The sequence below is a fragment of the Alligator sinensis genome, unplaced genomic scaffold (genome assembly GCF_000455745.1).
Source record: "Alligator sinensis unplaced genomic scaffold, ASM45574v1 scaffold31_1, whole genome shotgun sequence".
Classification (NCBI taxonomy): Eukaryota; Metazoa; Chordata; order Crocodylia; family Alligatoridae; genus Alligator; species Alligator sinensis.
The window spans coordinates 4045423-4060510 of record NW_005841884.1 but is presented as its reverse complement, the minus strand read 5'-3'; the positions used below and the strand labels follow the sequence as shown (position 1 = coordinate 4060510).

At 46.9% G+C, this 15088-nt stretch overlaps 1 long non-coding RNA gene across 1 annotated transcript in view; it reads left to right on the top strand.

Annotated features, from left to right (window-relative positions):
* LOC112549232 overlaps window positions 1-15088 on the top strand; it is a 32822-nt gene that overhangs the window by 7267 nt on the left and 10467 nt on the right. The window contains exon 2 of the long non-coding RNA XR_003092606.1: window positions 14410-14551. This is a non-coding gene — a long non-coding RNA (uncharacterized LOC112549232). The remainder of the gene's footprint in view (window positions 1-14409; window positions 14552-15088) is intronic.

The window sequence follows — 15088 nt, the reverse complement described above, 5'->3', positions numbered from 1 at the left end:
GTATGGAAGTACATTGGAGGGCACATGTCAAGGAGGGAGAAGAACTATTTAAGCTAAAAGACAATGCTGGCATGAGAACAAATGTGTATAACTTGGCTGTTAATAAATGCAGCCTGGAAATTCAAAGGGGATTCCTGACTAACAGAGCAGGGAGATTCTGCAGCAATCTTTCCAGTCACAGTAATGGAGATAAAGTAGTGGGAGACCTAGATTTCTGAAGAGTCCCTTCATTTTTAAAAGGATTAAGATGGCATTGCTTATGGTAGTGGAGAACGGGAGTTAATGGTTAACCCAGATCCTTGTATTCCTATTTGAATTACCTGGCCTTCATGAAGGATCCTTCCTCCAGTGTCTGAATGTTCCACAACAGATTAACCCCATAAAACCGAAACTGACCCTAGGGAGCTACACTTCTAATGTTCTGGCAAACTTCTCAGAGCCATAGCCAGGCACTGTGGTGCCCTATGGAGGTCATATGCAGAGCACTCCCTACATATTACTACATAACAACATTTACTATGTACTGTATAACTGATTCTTTTTTTTTTTTGAAAGAAGACACTTGTGTGACATAATATGGGAATACCTTAAGTATGTGTAATACTGGCTTTAAAATGCAACCTCAGCAGGATGGGGACAGGGCTTCCTTCTAGGTCAGGCAATAAGAGTGATTATTAGTATGAGCATGGATATGGGGGTCAGCACTGGGACTGGGATCCCAATGCAGAAAAAACAGTTGCTGTGAGAGTGTGTTGCAAGGTTCCCTGGTGGAGGAAGCCCAGGGACTTTGGCTCCTGGGAACCTGGCAACCCATGAGCCCAGAAACCTTCCCTGACTTGCCCTGTAGCCCCTATAGGGCCTGCAAAGCAAAGCACCTAAAAATACTTGGTTGTGGGGAGCTGGTCTAACCCTATACTTTTTAGACATGTCAGGACATGGGGACCCTGGGATGGAGGAGAGAACTCCCAGTTTCCAGGATCCCAGTGCCCCAGGACTTCTAAAAGTGATGTGTGCAGCTGGGCAGTCCTGGGGCAGGTCAACAATGAACCCAGCCCTGACAATCTCAGGTTTGGTTCAAGACCCGGGGCTATCAGAGCCATGTCTTGAACTAAACCTGGGACTATTGGGGCTGGTCCAACAATCTGCCGATTGATTTCAGACCCGGCCCTGAAAGGTGCAGGTCTTGAACAAGATCAAGGGTGGCTGGGGCTGTGTGCAACAATCAGCTGATTGTCAGACCTGTCCCTGACAGCTCCAGGTCTGGAATCTGTGAGGGGCTGGGATCTGGAGTAGATCTTCAGGATCAGGCAGGGGGCAGCTCAGCAATTAGGCACAATTAAGACCAGAGGAATTTTATGTCTCATCCCAAACATCATACCACCTACCATGCACAGAATTCCTCCAGTCCCAATCACACCATTGTTTTAATGTCTGTCAGGTGCCTTGTAGGGGTGTGCGATGTGAGCCCTATTTGATTCGGATTTGGCCTGAATCAGGGACTTTGATTCGATTCGTTGACTCAGATCACTGTCCCTGATTCGATTCAGCTGAATCCAAATCTGAAGATTCAACGCTGATTTGGAGAATCAGTGATTTGGACATAGACACAGCTTTAAAAGCTTTTTCTACATACCTCGAGGTACCAGTGCAGCTCATGAATGCTGTGATGCTGGAATGCATTGATTTAGAGGGCTCTGATTCTATTCTGGGAGATTAAAGTATCCTCCGATTCAATTTGGATTCGGAGATTCGGCCACCAAATCGGGCCAAATCTCCGCTGAATTGAATCAGGAACTGAAGCTTCGCACAGCCCTAGTGCCTTGTTCTCCTAGTCACCATTTTTCCTAAGACCAGACAAGTGAACACTATTTGAGTGCTGAACAAAAACAAGCGAAACAAACATGATCTCCCTGCTCCAAAGAAAAAAACTGGAAACCTATCTTTATCAGATTTTTTTTAAGGAATCCAAGATCCCAACTTGAAATCAGTCTAATTGCTGAACTAGAACCCTAAAAGCAGCTGAGTAACAGGATTGAATGTTGGGTATATAAAGAATCTGGTGCCTAGCCTGTAATTATGAAATCAAATGGGATTTTTTTAAACTAAAGCAATCATCTGGAATGAATGAGGTATGTTATTTACTATGGTTTGCACTCTGGCCTAATGCTTATGCAACTTTCTCCAGGCATACAGCTGCAAGGGAGGTCATTTACCCACAGATCATGCTTAGGTCTATGAATACAGAGATCTTAGTTGCAACATAACTTGCAATACAGAGGGGACATTATCCGAGTTGTTGAACTTTGTTAATTTGGGACAGTTCAGGCATGATGCAGGGCATAACTTTATTAAACGTCAACAGAGATGAAGTCGTTTTAAGTGGTAGTGGATCTGGCCCAGAACAGTTTAAAATAAATCCTCTGCTGAGAATGTAATTTGTGCAGCTATATGTGAGTTAGCTAAAGTAGGCCTGCTAGGAATATGCCCATGGAAGCAGAGAGCTCTCTACAGGTTGCAAAACTGTATGGAAAACAGGTGAACTTCTTGGGTGATAAGCTTCTGCTGACCTCTGTACTGCTACAGGTTGTAGTACTACCACTGCCAGTTTAAAGCTAACTTGGGTATGTAACATTAGCTAGTCATAGCAGCGATTGCAGTGTGAACATATCCTTAAAGCATGGGCACCTCATTATTACACTGCACCTTACATCAGTTTTATACATGAGTAGAAATTATACCAGGACCGGGTGTGGACAGACTTGTAGCTCTCTGGGTAGTTGCATGTAATAGGCAGTTATCATGGGCAGATATAGGGTTTAGTAAACAGGGGTGTGGAACACTACTTCTCAGATCATGGTGGGAATTAGGTGCATTTGAAGCCCCTGGGCCAGTGGGATGAGGAATGGGGCAAAGAACAGATGCAGGAAGGGGGCACCTGCCTCCCACCATCACTGTCCCCAGCTGATCCAGGTGTGTGGGGGAGCCCTAGAGCAGGTCCTTTCACCTCATGAGATCAGATAAGCAGGGAAAGTGATATGGTTGTGCAGAGTGCCAAACTCACAGCAGTGGCAATGGGTAGGTTTTTCCTTCCTTTGCCTGCTTCCTGTTGGCCCCTTCTCCATGTTTTCCACTGGCCAAAAGCAGATGTTGGAAGGAGGAACCTACTCCCACCCACTATCTTTGCTGTGCCAGGTGGAGCCCCGCAAGCCATTCAGTTGGAGTAAGGCAGGAGCCGCTCTGGAGCTCCCCAATGCCTGTGGCAGCTGAGGGCAGCAGCAGCAGAGGGGAATGTATTCCTCCATCCAATGCCTGCTCCCAGGCCAACAGGGACATCTGGTGGTGCAGCAGGTACAGGAACAGGAAACCTGCTTACTGCTTCTTCTGTCCCCTGCTGAGACTGACACCCTACAAAGCTGCTCTTGAAGCTGGAATGGTGCAGGAATGGCTCTGAGGCCCACCCCCACCGATGGCTAGGTCAGCCAGGGACAGTGGCAGAAGTGGGTGAACCCCACTTTCTGTGCCTGCCCCCTTGGCCTCTGCAGTCTCCCATCAGCTTTGGGGCTTCAGCTGCAGGGAAAAGTTGCATGGAATGTTGGGCTGAACTGGAGACAGAGGTGGAGCTGGTTAAAGGAGGTTGCAACAGCACTACTGCACCCTCCATGGATCCATCTCTTGCAGTTCTTACAGTACATCGCACCTAGGTGACAGGGAAATGGGTTATAGCATGCTTGCCTTCAGCAGATAGCTATGGACATGATACCTGTGCTGGAGTAACTTACACCATTGTAATTTCACCTCTGAACTTCCTTGGGGTACTTCAAAACTGGATTCAAGTTATGCCAGTGTAGAGCTGTACCTTGTCTGCTTTTCTGCACTGGTGTAAAGGCCAAGTACATCTGAATTGACAGGTCATACAACCATGCTTTAGAGCACAGGTCAGCAGCCTATGGCTCATGGGCTGGATCTGGCCCACATAGTGGTTTGATCCAGCTTGTAGACGTGGAGTTTTGGTTGCATTTGGCACCACAGGGGGTTTCAGCAGCAGTTGCTTTTCTGTGCCACCATGGGGAAAAGTGAGGGTTGCAGGTGCTCTCCCTCTGTCGCTGTGGGGGAAAAGCACTGGCTGCAACTGCATCCTTGTGCTTACCCACCAATCCAACTCTGACTCAAACTGGGTCATTCTGGTCCACAGCTTTAAAAGGTTGCAGACCAATGCTTTAGAGGTACTGTAGTCTAGTTAAACTGTTGAATTACCTTAAAAAATCATCATAATTCTGTGTCCCTCATTTCCCTTCCCTTCCAGGTAGGAAGAGAAACAAGGGGCATAGAGGTGAAGTAACTTTTCTGTTTATTGAGGCTGTAAACTCTTCAGGGCAAGGACTGTCTCCTACAATGTGCATGTCTAAGACATAGTACAATGGAACTCCAATCCTACTTGTTGTTTCTAGGTACTTCCACAGTACCATATTAGCAGAGTGCAACTTGCATTTCTTTGTTAGTTTAGCTTTTCTTGTTTTGATATGAAATAGCAAGAAGTGTTTACCACTGGGCCATCCTAAGCCAAGCATTTTTGTTGAAACAGGATCGCATCAACCTTGAATTCTACTACACTGATAAGCTAAGTTAAAGTAATATTTTCATACCACACCTGCCTTGGATATCTTCTGCCAGGTTTTATTGTTTCCCAAATCAATTTTTCTATTTATTAATCATTTTTCTATCCCAGGAAACATACACCCAATTATAAGCATATGCCTACAGTGCACATTACTGAGAAGAGAAGGAATGACTAAGTGAGCTCATTTTAAGCTATTTTGATTATCAGGAGTGATCTAGCCATAGCAGCATGGAGATCTATGTGGGCTAATTTCCCTGCTGAGAACTCTGGTTCGTTTAAACCTACCTTGGATGTTTCTACACTGCACTGCAATCTTCAGCATAGATATAACTGGAGTAGGCATGTAGAAAATTAAAACTAAACACAAACCAAGCACATTGCGAATTAGAGAAATAGGTCATTGCTATCTCCGAATTCTTCTGGTTGCAGCTACAGTACCTGATCCTTCAGCAAAAATGTAGGAAAGTTGCCACTGTTTGGTTTGCAGTGTTGACATGAAGCTGAACATCTGATCAGGTGTGCCAATGCATGCTACAAAATTCTCATTTGCTCATTTCTTTAATAGGGCAATTTCCAATAGCACCTCAAGGATTTAGGAGCACAAGGCTTTAGACAGGACTGAGGCTCTTAAATCCCTTAAGAAAAGGGTCAAACTAATTATTTATAAAAGTATATATCCAGTCCTTGAGAAGCTTGACCTTTACTCCGGGCTTCACCTGCATTATTTAGACCTGTGGTATGCGTCCTGGCCGTAATGGGCATGTTTTAACATGAGCAATTGTTTACTAAAGTAATGAAATGCCTCTATGTGGGTGTTGGCAACAGGGTTTCAATGATTGCTGCTGTGTGCAAGAAGCTGGCCTGTTAGCTTAGGGTAGGTCTAAGCTATGTCTATAGCTAAGGGTATGTCACTGTAGAGTTAGTCTAGGCTTAAGTCTGGGTATTGCCCCTAACATCCTTCTAACTACACACAGCCTCTAACCCAGGCTTGAGTGTGCTTTACACCTAGACTAGCAGGCATAGCTGTGGATAAAGGGTTGAGTTTGTGTTTTACCTTGAGCTGATACATTTTTACTTTGCAATGACAATACAGGCTAATCACACTGAAGTGCTCTTCCTAGGGCTGTGCAAAGCTTCAGGTGCTGATTTGATTTGGAGGAGATTCAGCCCGATTTGGCAGCTGAATCTTCGAATCCGAATCAAATCAGGAGACCAATTAAAAGGTCCAAATTGATTTGGAAAAGATTCAGAGAACTTCAGAGATTTGGGCAGTCCTTGCTTGCTGCCACAGGGAGCTGGACCTGGACTCCATGCTGGTAAGTAGGGGGCGGGGAAGGGGGGGCTGGAGGAGGGGGTTTAAAAAAAAAGCCCCCAGTCACTGGCTGCTGCCAGGTGGGGGGTGATCACCACTGCCCCCCACTGCATGGGGGGCTCCGCCATGAGCCCCTGACCCCTGCCCACTCTCCCAGCTCCCCCCCATGGCTGTCCCACCCACCCCACTTCCCAGCTCCTTAAAAAAAATAAAAAGCCCTGCACTCACTGGCTGCTACAGTGGCTGTCAGGGCTTCTGGGGGCTTGAGGAAGAGCTCCCCATGCAGCATGGGGCAGTGGGGATAACTCTCCCTGCCTGGAAGGAGCCGGTGAGTCAGGGCTTTTTTAAAAAAAATAGAATTGGGAGCTGGGGCCAGGCAGAGCACCCATGGAGGGGGCTGGGAGAGTGGGCAGGGGTTGGGAGACTTGTGACAGAGCCCTCCCATGCAGTATGGGGAAGTGGGGGATGACAGGGATCGCCCCCCACCCAGCAGCAGTCAATGAGTGCCAGGCTTTTTTTTTTTCAAAGAACTGGGAGCTGGGGCTGGGTGGTGCAGTCATTGATAAGGCTGGAAGAACGGGCAGAGGATGGGGCTGATTCAAAGATTCAGCCAATTCGGCAGTGGCTGAATCTCCAAATCAGATTCAGCTGAATTGATTCAGGACAGTAATTCAAATCGCCAAATTGAATCACTGTCCTCCGAATCAGCCAAATCCAAAGCAAATAACTAGCCGCTACCATGCCTTCCCACAATTTTCTTTGGACTGTACTTCTTAGTGCAGATGGCCCTCAGTGAAAAGGAAGGAGGTACACAATCTCAGCAATTGAACCCCACATTTTCCTGCTCTATTTTTGCTGCACTTCTCCAGCTTTGAAAAAAGAAAGAATCCAAGAAATCCTCCTTCCATGCTGCTTGTTGGCCAGAAGGTGATAGTGCCTTCTAGTAAGACCAGGTGTGATATCAATAATATCTATGATTTGGGAAAATAAATCCAGAGAGACACGTTTTGTTCAGTAGTCAGGAAAGTTATAGACAGGCAAAGAAGTCAACCAAGTGTATTTCATAGATTCATATATGTTAGGGTCAGAAGGGACCTCAATAGATCATTGAGTCTGACCCCCTGCATAGGCAGGGAAGAGTGCTGGGGACCCCAGCCATATGCCTATCCAACCTCCTCTTGAAGACCCCAAGGGTGGAGGAGAGCACCACCTGCCTTGGGAGCCCATTCCAGACCTTGGCCACTCTAACTGTGAAGTTCTTCCTAATGTCCAGTCTAAATCTGCTCTCTGCTAGCTTATGGCCATTATTTTTTGTAACTCCCAGGGGTGGATTGGTGAGTAGAGCCTCACCAATTCCCTTCTGCACCCCCATGATGAATTTATAGGCAGCCACAAGGTCGCCTCTCAACCTTCTCTTGCGAAGGCTGAAGAGGTCCAAGTGCCCTAGTCTCTCCTCGTAGGGATTGGCCTGCAAGTCCTTAACCACATGAGCAGCCCTTCTCTGGACCCTCTCCAGGTTATCCACATCCCTCTTAAAGTATGGCACCCAAAACTGGACGCAGTATTCCAACTGCGGTCTGACCAGCGCCTGATAGAGGGGAAGTATCACCTCCTTGGTTTTGTTTGTCATGCATCTGCTGATGCAAGTGCAGTTAGCTTTGCTGATGACTTCGTCACACTGACGACTCATGTTTATCTTGGAGTCCACTAAGACTCTGAGATCCCTTTCTGCTTTTGTGCTGCTGAGCAGGCCATTTCCTAGGCAGTAGGTGTGCTGGACATTTTTCCTCCCTAGGTGCAGCACTTTGCATTTCTCCTTGTTAAACTGCATTCTATTGTTTTCTGCCCATTTGCCCAACCTGTTCAGGTCTGCCTGTAGTTGTTCCCTGCCCTTCAGTGTGTCCACTTCTCCCTACAGTTTTGTATTATCTACAAATTTGGATAGAGTACACTTCACTCCCTTGTCCAAGTCACCGATGAAGACACTGAAGAGTATCGGTCCAAGGACCGAGTCCTGTGGGAGGGACCCTACTGCCCATGTTCTTCCAGGTCGATACCAACCGGTCCACCACCACTCTCTGGGTATGACCCTCTAGCCAATTTGCCACCCACCGGACTGTGTAATCATCCAAGTCATAGCCTTAGTTTGTTCACCAGTATGGGGTGGGATACCGTATCGAAGGCCTTCCTGAAGTCTAAGTAAACGATATCTCCCCTACTTCTGCATCCAGGTGTTTTATAACCTGGTCATAAAAAGAGACTAATCTAGTCAGGCATGATCTACCTGCTATGAACCCATGCTGGTTTTCCTCATGTTATGGGTCGCCTTTTGGTTTGCAAGGCTGAGTTCTTTAACAACATTCACATTGAACATTCTTGCTGCTAAGGCCTTTCTGCTGTTTCCTTCAGAACAGTTCACAGAACAGTATCTCCACTTAAGAGTTATTTACATATTGTTCTAATGCCTGTCCGGGACAGCAGCTCCATACCAGGGAGGAAAGAGGGCACATATAGCAGACATGTTTCCTGCAGAGTTGAGAATTCTTGAATGAACTGCGTGAAAGTCATCCCGAGATGCAAACTGATACAGCAGCATTGTGGAGGCAGGTACAAGGGTTTGAATAGGGCTTTGCAGTGGGCATGAAGCATCAAAGCTACATTAACCTGAGTCATCACTGCATATACCCACAAGCTGTAGCAGGTATATGGACATTTCTGTAGTGCAACCACTAAAAGAAGAAAGAGAGCCATAAAGTGACCAGCTTTCCTGAAATTTCAGGGACAGTTGTGAATTTTGTATTTGGATACCAGGGTCACTGTTAAGGTTCTGAAAAGGGACTTCTCTCTCAAATTCGAAAAATTGGTCCCTAATTGGCACCATGCAGCATCCTGTTGCATCTGTTGTTGGCCTATGTCTTCTCATGACTGCAGCTACACTTCTGGTTCAGGATGTAGCCATGGGCTTAGCACGGGCAGTAAGTATGTACCCACTACAGACCCTTGTTGTACAAGCTTGCGAGCTAGGATGGCTTTTGACTTCAACCTAACAAACCAAGTTGCTCTATAGCATCATATGGTGTTGCCAGCGGGCTGCTTAACTCAGCCCTCTCAGAAGAGATAGGTAGTTAGCCTGTAGCACTAAAAGTGATAGAGGCTACTTCTGGTCCCAGATGACTATGCAGGGTTTGAGACTGTATCATGGATTTTCTCCTCAGAAGATTGTCTCTTTAGGGTATACCTAACTGACCCATTACTTTTCTGTTTTGTCAAGCACACAGGAGTCTATGTGAGTTTATTAATTCAGTTTGGCAGTCTTGCTTTACTCACTTGAATGAGAAGCTTTTGGGAGTACAAGTGGAATCCAAGCAGTTGAAGAGTGACAGGTCAGAGCCTTTTGGGTGGAAGAAAAGAATACCATCTTCCTAAATGTGTATGTTTTAGTTTCCTTATGACTCAGAATAAAGGCATCTATCCAGTCTCTGGCTATATTCTCCTCATATGAAACATACTGCTCTGAGCAGGCCCCATAGCAGGACATCCCATATGGCTCATAATGTTAATTTTCCCAGAATATGACAACTCAACTCATCATGACTTATCAAGGCCCTACAAACAAAACTCAATTTCTCTCTCCTGACTGCTTTTCTCAACAGTGGAGAATAAAATTACACAATTATGGCATTATGAGAGCTAATTGCCAGTTATTATACATCCACCTGACTTAGACAATATCATTACCCCCCACAAGGGATTACACTGAAACTGAGAACATAACCAGAAAATGGTTTCCAGGTGCTATCTCAATGGAGATCACAACAGAGTTTGCAAACACCAGCTGTTCCATAAGATGAAAACCCCCATTTCCAGAGATTTGTTTTCATCTACATAAATATCCCCTCTGTCCCCTGGTAGCTGAACAGCGCTGAGCTTGTTCTATATGCAGCCATAGAAAGAAAGCTTCTGTTCTGTGCCAGTGATATCAAAAGATAAGTAAACCGGGTGTCTGAGCCTGCATTCTACCAATCCAATGCAAATAATTGCAATGAAAACTTGCATTACACTCCAGCCGGGGAAGGAATTCATGGAAGGAGAAGACTCTGGTGGACAGATGCAACATGTATGCTAGGATTTAGAGGTTTTCCTGACATGTGGTTTGTTGATTGATTTAAGACAGAATTCTCCTCTGTGGGGCTGGGTGAGGAAAGAACAGGCCAGCGGGAACATATAGCCCATTTCACCTTCAGTCTGAATGCAGAGCCAGGCAACTAATGCCTGTCAGTCTTGGAATGCAGGATTGCCAACCCCAGCTTTGTGGAACTGAATCACAATATTTTATTTTCAATCATGAGGATGGCTTAAAAACCTGACATCAAAAATACTAAGAAGAAGAAATCAAAATGTATTATTTACTTTTGGCAAATGTATCTATAATCAGGCTAAAAGCATGAAATTGGATCACACAATCAGTAGTAATAACCTTCTTTGTTTTGGTTTATGCTGGATTCTGACCTGTAAAGGGAAATGAAAGTAGGGATGGCCAGATGAGAGTGATTTTTTTGCCAGAAAACTGGGTTTCCAGCCAAACAATTCTACTCCCCATACTTGCCCCCCTCAAAAAATCATCGGATTTCTACAGAAAATGTTGACTTGTCCTCCTGCTCTTTTATAGGCCAGGTTCCCCAGTTGGTTTATAGTTCCCATAATGCACCACAATGAGAGACTTCCCTGGTGCCCTGCCATCTCTCTCCAAGAGTAGAGATCATGATGCATTATGAGGGATGCAGCCTGAAGTGGAAACCTGGCTTGCAAAACAAAATGGAAACTCAAGACAATGAAAATACATCTCCCAGGAGGCAGTCCAGCAACATGTTAAAATCAAAGTAGCTAAGGTTTTGGCTAACATTTTTTTAGTGTTTGAATACTGGCAACAAAGCTTTGATTTTATTTTAAAAAGCTCTCCCATATTCTGCTTGTGGCAGCACAGTAGGGGGCGCTACCATGCAGAGCCACCTGCCTCACTGTGCCAGGTCCAGAAACCTCACATGGGGAATCTCCCTCGAGGAGCCTGTCCCACATCCTGGAGAACACCCACGAGCCTGGGGTAATGCTGCCCCACCCGGGCACTGGTCTTTGGTAGGGCTCTGTGCAGCCCAGGGCACACAGACCCTGTGAACCTTGAGAGTGCTTTTCCCCACAGTAATATTTCTGGGTGCTTCTTTCAGCCTGAAGCATCCCAAGATAGCATCAGGTAGAACTGCAGGGAAAATAAAATAACAAACTTTGCTGGCTAAGCTGAGAGCAGAAGGCCTCCCCCTGTCTCTCCATAGTAGCACAGCAAGGCAAGCTGTAACCCAACACCTGTATTGGTAGGGGGAGGCGGGAGGGTAGAATGAGGAAGTCAGAATACACTTTGAGCAAACAAAAGCAACTTGAGTCTTACAAAGTCTGGGTATAGTGACCCTCTTAAAACACAACTGGCCTAGACATCATTCCTAACTCCTGGCAAGTTTCCAGGTTTTTACTTACAGAAAAATCACCACCTAGCAGCCTGAAAACTTCAGGCAAGCAACTCAAGCTGCCAGCTGGAAGAAAGAGAGAGTTCACCCCCACAGGAATTTTTTCTGGCCAGGTCACCTGATTGACCAGCCTGAACCAGGAAGAAAGCAAGGAAAGAGGGGTCACCTGGGCTGACCCAAGTGAGGGGCAGAGAGAGGAGGAGGGGATTTCTTTATACTGATTAGATTCCAGTGTGTGATCTTCTGATACACACCAGAGCCAAGTGAACAGAATGAACTACCTCCAGTGCAACATGTAGTGCTTAGTCCACACCGCTACATACCCCTGTTAGCATGAGCACTGCAGGGTGTGCTCCCAAAACCGGTGGCTGGTGTGTACAGATACATGAAAAAACAAACACGAGGAGTCTTTCCTTCCATCTGACAGACCCCTGTAGACCCTATTCTAGTTGACACTTAGATTAAGAGCTATGTACACTGGGGATGAATGAAATGAAGATTTAGGAACTGAAAAAACTGCCACCTTGGGAAGGGCCATTTAATTCAAGTAGCAAGAGCAAGCAAGCCAGCATGAAGTGCCCCCAAGCCATGAAACAAACTCCCCTGACGGTAAAGCTGACATATTCAACAATTTCTTTGCCTTGGTATTTCTGAGGAGGGACCCGGATATCTCCCCCACTGGCCCCCCTGAGGGCCCTGTGGGTGGCACACCCAGGCCTAGGGTTAATGAGGACCTCGTCAGGGAACTTCTGGAGGGACTAGATGTATTTAAATCCGCAGGTCCTGATGATCTCCACCCCAGAGTGCTGAAGGAAGTAGCAGGGGTCATTGCGGGACCTCTGGCACAGCTCTACGAGCACCCATGGTGCTTGGGCGATGTGCTGGAGGACTGGAAAATGGCCAATGTGGTCCCCATCTTCAAAAAAGGGAGGAAGGAGGACCCAGGAAACTATAGGCCTGTGAGTCTTACCTCGGTCCTGGGGAAGCTTTTTGAAAGAATTATCCTGGCACATGTCCAGGAAGGGCCAGCAGGGGAGGTTATGCTCAGGGGCAACCAGCAGGGGTTCATTAGGGGCAAGTCTTGTCAAACCAACCTGGTGACCTTCTATGACCAGGTCACCAAGTCCCTGGATGCAGGTGTCACAGTGGATATAGTCTTTCTGGACTTCAGGAAGGCCTTCGACATGGTCTCTCACCCCATTCTCAGTAAAAAACTAGGAGACAGTGGCGTTGATGCCTACACAGTCAGATGGGTCACTAACTGGCTGGAGGGCCGCACCCAGAGGGTGGTGGTGGATGGTTCTTATTCGACCTGGAGGGATGTGGGCAGCGGGGTTCCCCAGGGCTCAGTCCTCGGACCCGCACTATTCAACATCTTCATCAGTGACTTGGGCAGGGGGGTAGAAAGCACCCTTTACAAGTTCGCAGGTGACACTAAGATTTGGGGTGAAGTGGGTACGCTAGTAGGAAGGAACAGGCTGCAAGCAGATCAAGACAGGTTACAGGGGTGGGCCAATGAAAACAGGATGGGGCTCAACACTGACAAGTGCAAGGTGCTGCACCTGGGGAGGAAGAACCAGCGGCACACCTACAGGCTGGGGAACTCCCTTTTCGCCAGTGTTGAGACAGGCAAGGATCTTGGAGTCATCACTGATGCCACAATGAACATGGGCCAACAGTGTGGGGATGCAGTCAGGAAGGCCAACCCTACCTTGTCGTGCATCCATAGATGCATCTCAAGCAGGTTCAAGGAGGTGATCCTCCCCCTCTATGCGACACTGGTCAGGCCGCAGTTGGAGTACTGTGTCCAGTTCTGGGCGCCGCACTTCAGGAGGGATGTGGCCAATATGGAGAGGGTCCAAAGGAGGGCCACCCACATAATCAAGGGTCAGCAGGACAGGCCCTATGATGAGAGGCTGAGGGACCTGGACCTGTTCAGGCTCCAAAAGAGAAGGCTGCGAGGGGATCTAGTGACAGTCTACAAACTAGTCAAGGGGGACCAGCAGGCATTGGGAGAGTCCCTGTTCCCCCGAGCAATCCCGGGAGTTACAAGAAACAACGGACACAAGCTGGCGGAGGGTAGTTTCAGGCTAGACGTTAGGAAGCGCTATTTCACAGTCAGGGTGGCTAGGACCTGGAACCAACTTCCAAAAGAAGTGGTGCTGGCTCCTAGCCTGGGGGTCTTTAAAAAAAGGCTGGACGAACATCTGGCCAGGGTCATTTGACCCCAGTACTCTTTCCTGCCACAGCAGGGGGTTGGACTAGATGATCTCCTCAGGTCCCTTCCGACCCTACCAACTATGAAACTTTAATTACCTTATTGGCCCAAGCTGTTTCTCTCAGGGACGCTCTCCAATGCTAGCCTGAGTGCCACTTTAAAAAGCTCATATTAATGGGGTTTGCAAATAGGATTAATTTCAGAATGGCACCCACATTTTGCAGCCTTTGAGGCCAGCTTTTTTCAAAGATTTCAGTCTCTGGTGTAGGCACTAAGTGGTCTGAATTTCAAACCAGAAAGGTGATTATACCCTTAAAAAAAATCAGGCACAAATATCATAATAGGAGTCACCACTGCTGCTTTTGGAAGGCTTTTGAAAATCTAGCCAGATCTGAAGCCTTTTCAGATGAGAGAGAAGCCCTAAGATTCCTTGCCATGTTGCAATAACTGAACAGCCTCTCCTGCTCCCAGGCAAAAAAAACCCATTAACCTCAGTGTCCTTGTTTAAATTTGAAATGCTCACCCCAATTCTCTGCCCCAGTTTGAAGTGTATGTAGCTTCCTTCTTTGTTTCCTATTCTAAACTCTGTCACTGTTGCAATTTATCCTCAAAGTGGCAGCAGGCTGCTGGTTAGTGAAGTGATTGTTGTTTAAGTAAGTTTTGCTAAAGTGTTTTGGGTTCTATTGGGGGGGAAAAACATCAGTATATTATTGTTCTTATATTATTAGTTTCTCTACCCTTCAAGGTTGAAAGCCTGGGCACATCAAAAACTCCCACTGACATCAACTGGAGGCAAGGCCACATCAGGTGTTAACAAAATGCTACAGGGACACAGAGCACAAGTGAGAAAAGGACAAGACTTACCAGGAACCAAAAAAAGGCAAAAGGTAAAATCGTGGATCCTTTCCTGCTCATTTATGTTCAATAAAAAGTGGAGTGCTATAAAAGAGTGTTCAAATTGCATTCTGGCCCTTGCGGGGTGGGGTCTGTGGCGGTGGCAGCCAGAAGGAGCCACTGCTGCCTGAGCTGCTTAGAAAGGTGCGGGGTGGGTTGGGGGCTCTTGTCTCTTATGGGGGGGGGTCTCAGCCCCCCTGAATCCCTCCTGTATTTCAAACCCTGGCTCTAAAGGGATCCCAAGATGCTGGAAAAGGACTTCCTGGTAGGCCTGTGTGAAGCAGCTAGTATTTGCTTCGGATTCGGCCGATTGGGGGACAGTGATTCAACTCGGTGATTTGAATCAATGTCTTGAATCAATTTGGCCAAATCTGATTTGGAGATGCAGCTGCTGCCAAAATCAGCTGAATCTCTGAATCACGCAGGTTCCATCCCTGACCCGCTCTACAAGCCCCGCCCAGCCCCAGCTCCCAGCTCTTTGAGGAAGAAAAAAAAAAAACCCTGCACTCACTGGATATTCCCCCGGGGGG